At 47.9% G+C, this 6,000-nt stretch overlaps 1 long non-coding RNA gene across 1 annotated transcript in view; it reads left to right on the top strand.

Annotated features, from left to right (window-relative positions):
• Positions 1 to 214: 214 nt before the first annotated feature.
• The window catches only part of LOC140411654 (uncharacterized), a 40,956-nt gene continuing 35,170 nt past the window's right edge, over positions 215 to 6,000 (top strand). The window contains exon 1 of the long non-coding RNA XR_011940932.1: positions 215 to 268. This is a non-coding gene — a long non-coding RNA (uncharacterized lncRNA). The remainder of the gene's footprint in view (positions 269 to 6,000) is intronic.

Here is a 6,000-nt window from a genome sequence, read left to right as displayed (position 1 = left end):
CTAAACAATCCTTATGACCCTTTGTGGCCTCATGCCAAGCTATTTCCCCAAATAACACCTATGGCCCCTCATGCCCCCTATGCCAAGCAATGGTATTTCCATGCACATTCACCCACTATACACTGTGTTGAACCAATAAGCCCGATAGTGACAGTAGGATGTGTAAAATTATTTTTACCAAGTCATCCACTGATAACTTTGCATTTTCTTCATTTTTATTACAGCTCAATTACAGTGTCAACATCCAGACTATTCGGAGCATCAATAGGTAAAACTGTAAGCACTTGAAACCTCTTTATCTTATGAAAGTAAACATGAAATTGAGAGCATCAATCGGGGAAACTGAGTTGTCAATCAAACAATGTTCAGGTTCAGGTGTTTAACAGGCTAATGGATTTTGGGCCCTCTTATTATGTATTTTTGGCTGAGAGCCCACACATCCTTTGAGGTACTGAAGCACCTGAGCATGCAGAGTATAGTTCGTCACCTCTGAGGTGCCGTGAATCGCAACTCTTGGAAAAGCTGGTCCGACGCCATGAAAATTAAGGAGGACCAGGATATGTCCATCCCTGCAATGGACCCAGCCAAGTCAAGAGTACAGGGTGCGGATTTGTGGCCCAAACCAGCCCACACTCCTGGCGAAAAGGTTGGGAGTCCCGGAATCGGGTCACGGCCACCATTTAAAGGACTCCCAACTTAGTGAAAGCACATAAGGATATATAGGGCTGCCGCAATGGCACAAGGGGCAGCATGGTGGCACAGTGGTTAGCACTGCTGCCTCACAGCTCCAGGGACCTGGGTTCAACTCCAGCCTAGGGTCACTATCTGTGTGGAGTTTGCACTTTCTCCCCGTGTCTGCGTGGGTTTCTTCCAGGTGCTCCGGCTTCCTCCCATAGTGCAAAGATGTGCAGGCTAGGTGGATTGGCCATGCAAAATTGCCCCTTCGTGTCCAAAAGGTGAGGTGGGGTTACTGGGTTATGGGGATAAGGTGGAGGCGTGGGCTTAAGTAGGGTGCCCTTTCCAAGGGCCGGTGCAGACTTGATGGGCTGAATGGCCTCCTTCTGCACTGTAAATTCTATGATTCTATGATACACACACATACATGTTCACATACACAAGTACATAGGCAAATATATACAAATATGCAAACATTCACAAGACTATGCACATATCCTTTATTATGCACATATAGACATGCACATGGGTTGTGTCTTGTGGTTCCCAGCAGTTCAAAACATAACTTTAAGTCACAAATATTGGAGCTAGCATCAAATGTATTTCTTGCATCTCTCCATGTGCTGCAGACTGATACATTCTTGCTCAGTACACAGACTGAAGTGCATCAGGGTATGATGTGGCATTCTGGGTTTATATTTCCACATGCACAATTGCATCAGTCTACACAACAGCAGAGTTGGGGGGCGGGATTCTCCATTGGCTGATGCCGAAATCGGGAAACACAATTGGCCGAGTATAGGTTCTGACGCCAAAATCGCGGTGGGCACCATTTGACGGCAAATCACAATTCTCCATCACCTCAACAGCGGTGTCAATGCGTAGCAGAACGCATGTACAGTAAATACTGTTTGCATATCATTAGCGGGCCTGACCCGGTATTCTCCGGGGCTTCCGCGATTCTCCACCTCCGATGGGCGGAGTTCCCGACAGTGCGGTTCACTTGTGCTTTTAAAAATCGTGAAACCGGCATCATGGCTGCTGAGGGAGAGAGAGGGGGTACGGAAAGTGTCCAACATCGCCATAGTTTGCTGACAGTTGTGCCGCTGGCCGGGGGGCTTCTGCCAGAGCTGGGGGGAATAGCGGGGGTGGGGAGGGGGGACCAGCAGTTGAGCCGCGGGGTCAGGTTGGATGGGTACGGAACACCATTGCTGCAGCCAGAAAGGCAGCTGTGCGGCTGTGCACGCTGCTGACAGACCACTGTGAACGTAGGGCCACGGGTCGTATAGATGTCCCCCCTGTAATGGTATGTATAATGCCAGTATAGAAAAAGGGTTAATATCTGAATCTATGTGTAAATCAAACACTAGATGGCGTTACTAATTCATTGTATATAAGACAGCGTCTGTAGGAATTCTGGGAGAAGCTGAAGAGAACATGATGAGAGCAGAGTGAGAATTGAATGTAGAGTTATAGCTCGAGGTCAAGTCATAGTGTAGTTTACTAGTTCGATAGAATATTGAATGCTGTACTACAGATTCAGTATCATTAGTTTATTATCTGTAACGCAGTAGAGTGTGCAAACTTCATTTAGTTTAGTAGTGTTAAATAAATTAGTTTTGATTCAAACTTCTTATTTGTATATTCTTTGTCAACACTACATATCTGGCTATCTAGGAGGAAAAGGCACGGAATATAACATGCTACTAGTAGTGGAAATATAACATGCCAGGCCGCATCCCCAGGTGCCCTCTGGCCCCAGCTGACCCATCAGCTGTATGGGTGCGCTCCAGGGCAACCAGTGCCATCTTGTTGGCTGGGATGAGTGTGTGGGGAGTGCAATGTGTATATGAGGCTGCAGCTTGTCAGCCTCCCAAGTGTCAATCACGGACCTGGCAAATCCTCCACTGTTTTTCATTGGATTCAATTGTATTCCATGTGGCTCTGGTGTTAGCCCCTCAATAGTCGCTGAATCGGTCCAGGTTCGGCACCAGTTTTGCTGTCGTGAAAGTCCACAAATTCTGCGCCGGAGTCGACATATACCCTCCGAAATGCAGAATCCCGACCCCTTTGGCTATTCAAATAATATAACGTCAAGCACACAGGCAAATTTCTATTTTATATGCAGGAAGAGGCAAACACACTCAGGCACACACACACTAATAGTCACCAACTCAAGCATGGACATTCAAACAGAGCAGAGTTGAAAGCAAAGCTAAAACAATGTGCAGAATGTAATACTCTCTCCAGGTTCAGAGGTTTGGGAGAGAGGTTGGGGGAGAGTTCATGTGATTGGGCCAGAAGGCACGGGGTGGGGACCCTGCCATCTGCCCACCACCCTCCAATTAAGTCTCAGTTGAAAAAGCTCAAGGATGTTCTTCTTGCCCAAAGAACAATTAAGATCTGTAAGCTCCACACTCCATCATCGCTGGTATTCAACCTGTGACAAGTGGGGGCCACACTGCATGGGCCTGCAGGAATAGGCCTGGAGTTGGGGTGGGGGGGGGGGTGGACTTTCTGGGTACACTGTACCCAATGGAGTCACCCCATCTGTGGGAAACTGAGTGACCCAGAGTAAGATTCCCCTATGACATTTAAATCAACACCGCTCTCTTCCCCTCAGTAGGGTTTCCCAGCAGTTCCCAAACAAGCTCCATCACTTTTTTTCTTGGGGTCCACCATCAATCCCTGGTGCAGGCCGCACTTCAATCTGGTGACTGGGACTCCTGACCACAGCCATCAAATCCCAATCAAAATGGCAGACGATGGAACCCTGCCAGTCTGCCTGTCCTCAGAGTTACATTGTTAAGTGGTTACCTTTTGTTTGTTCTAATGGTGAATCAGAATTCTTGTTGAATATTTTACTAATAATCAATAGCCTTTATTAGTGTCACAAGAAAGCTTACATTAACACTGCAATTAAGTTACTGTGAAAATCCCTCAGTCGCCAAGCACCGGCACCTGTTCGGGTACACTGAGGGAGAATTCAGAATGCCCAATTCACCTAACAAGCACATCTTTTGGGACTTTTGCGCGAGGAAACCGGAGCACCCGGAGGAAACCATGCAGACTCCTCACAGACAGTGACCCAAGCTGGGAATCGAACCAGGTCCCTGGCGCTGTGAAGCAACTGTGCTAACCATGGTGCTACCATGCCGCTCAACTTCGATTACTAGTATATAAAAGGAAATAAATAGGTTCAGTTGTTCTTCCTCTCTTTCCATATATTTAGATGGATTTGTATGTATTTGTGGGAGTTTAGTCAATGAGCAAATGAAGCAAACGAATACAAGAATAGAGTAACAATCTCATACATCTTTATATATTGGGTTTGTTTAAAGAAGGGGGGCTAGATTCTCCCAAAATGGGGCTATGTCCCCACGCCGGCGTAAAAACGCTGGTGTTTCACTCCCAAGATCCCTCAAAAAAAGACAAGCTAATTCACTCAACTTCAGGGGGCTAGCAGGGACCCGGAGTGATTCACGCATCTTTAGCTGCGGATACGGGGCACTGCGCATCCGGTCTGGAATACGTGCATGCGCACGGCGGCAGCCTCCAGCGACTGCGCCGAGCACCATGGCGGACTCGGACCGCGGAGGCTGCTGGAAAATGTAGGCTTCCCCAATCGGCCGCGCGCCCGAAGATACACCAGGCCCTATCTGTACCCCGGCCACCCATAAGGGCCCCCCCCCGGTGCCCGATCTCCCTGCTCCCACCAGGGCAGCCGCAGACTGAGTCTGCAGCCGCCACGCGAGATTCCTGAATGACAATAGGTGGTTAGAACCACGCCGTCGGGAACTCGGCCGGTCGGGAGCAGAGGATTGCTGGGGTGGGCCCCCAGCCGCGCAGACCGGCGCCGGGCCCTATTTCGGCGCGAAAGTTGATTCTCCGCCTCCGCGTCAAATGCGATTTTGCCGCGGGGCTGCGGAGAATCCAAGCCTTGGGAGTGTAAACTTATAAAGAAAGCATGGAAAGTGTGTTAACATTTTGTTGCTTTGGTTGATTCCAGTAGAGACGTGATTGGTAGGATTTGAATATTTATGTGTATTCCCTAGTTTACATATTAAATAAAATAACTATAAACTGCAGCAAACCAAAAGGATATGACCAGGCAAGGGTGATTCAATGAGTGCATGGCAAATTTTGATATGACAGTACTCAACTCCACATAAGCTTTTCGTTTAGTACTTTCTCAATGCTCAACACAATCACTGCGTTTCCCTTTCCAACCTCCTACAGAGGTGAATGCAGCCGTTGGGCTGATGCCATTTGACACACTCCTTCTCTCGTGGGTCCGACATCAGTCACCCTGGAACTTGCGCCTCCAACTGCAGTGATGTGGAATGCTGAAAGAGCTATCTCCCTGTGTGCTACAGTGCGGGTTCCTGAAGGATCATTCTTAAATAATAATCACCGGTCCAGCTTGACCTGGTCCATTTATTTATTCAAGACTCACCTGGACAGCTGTAACAGAAGGTATTATAAATCAGAACAGAGTGAGCAGCCAATGTGACCATTCTGTTCAGCAGCCCAAATCACCCTTGCATTCCACATGGATATATGTTACTGGAATGAACAATGACCTCATGTGTGTTTAGAACATTTTGGAATCGCAAACAAGTCCATTTGCCTTCCAAGTCTAAATAGTGTTTGTATTCGTACTCGCAATGCCCGATGAACAACGATTTTTACAGCTTGTGGCATCTTTCCACTCTTAATCCACCACTACCCGTGCCCCTACTTCTCTCTTATTCTGGCACAAGTCCATGGATGCTAAGGCTGTCCGCTTCCTCTTTGTGGCAAACTATTTGAGAGTGGGAACATCATAGAGAAGCCTAAACTAATTCCCCCCCTGATGCTTACCGATGAGTATTTTTCTGCTGTGGCCACTCTTTAACAAAGGGAGCAGGAGCACAGCTTGTCATTTTACCCTCCCAAGCCCAGAGGCACTGAGACTAACTACAATACACTTAAGCTACCCAGCTGGGTTTGTGAAACTAAGCACATACTTAGAATCAATGATTTATGCTCTTTCAAACAGTTTCAGTAAGAAGTCGCACAACATCAGGTTAAAGTCCAACAGGTTTGTTTAAAATCACTAGCTTTCGGAGCACTGCTATTTTCCTGCTCGCCAACAGGAAATCCCTCTACATGCGCCCTCGGCCAGGAGTAACTCCCCGAAGCCAAAAAAACATCAAATTCCGTTGGATAGTGGGGTCTTTCTCGGCGCGACCGAGAAACACCCTGCCAAACGTGCAGCGGAGTTTAACTTGAGTCCGCCGAATCGCACTCATTGGCTGGGATTCTCCGCCAGCGTGATTCTCC

The sequence above is a fragment of the Scyliorhinus torazame genome, chromosome 4, assembly GCF_047496885.1.
Source record: "Scyliorhinus torazame isolate Kashiwa2021f chromosome 4, sScyTor2.1, whole genome shotgun sequence".
Taxonomy (NCBI): domain Eukaryota; kingdom Metazoa; phylum Chordata; class Chondrichthyes; order Carcharhiniformes; family Scyliorhinidae; genus Scyliorhinus; species Scyliorhinus torazame.
The sequence above is the reverse complement of the archived record's forward strand: the minus strand, read 5'-3'. Positions and strand labels throughout refer to the sequence as shown.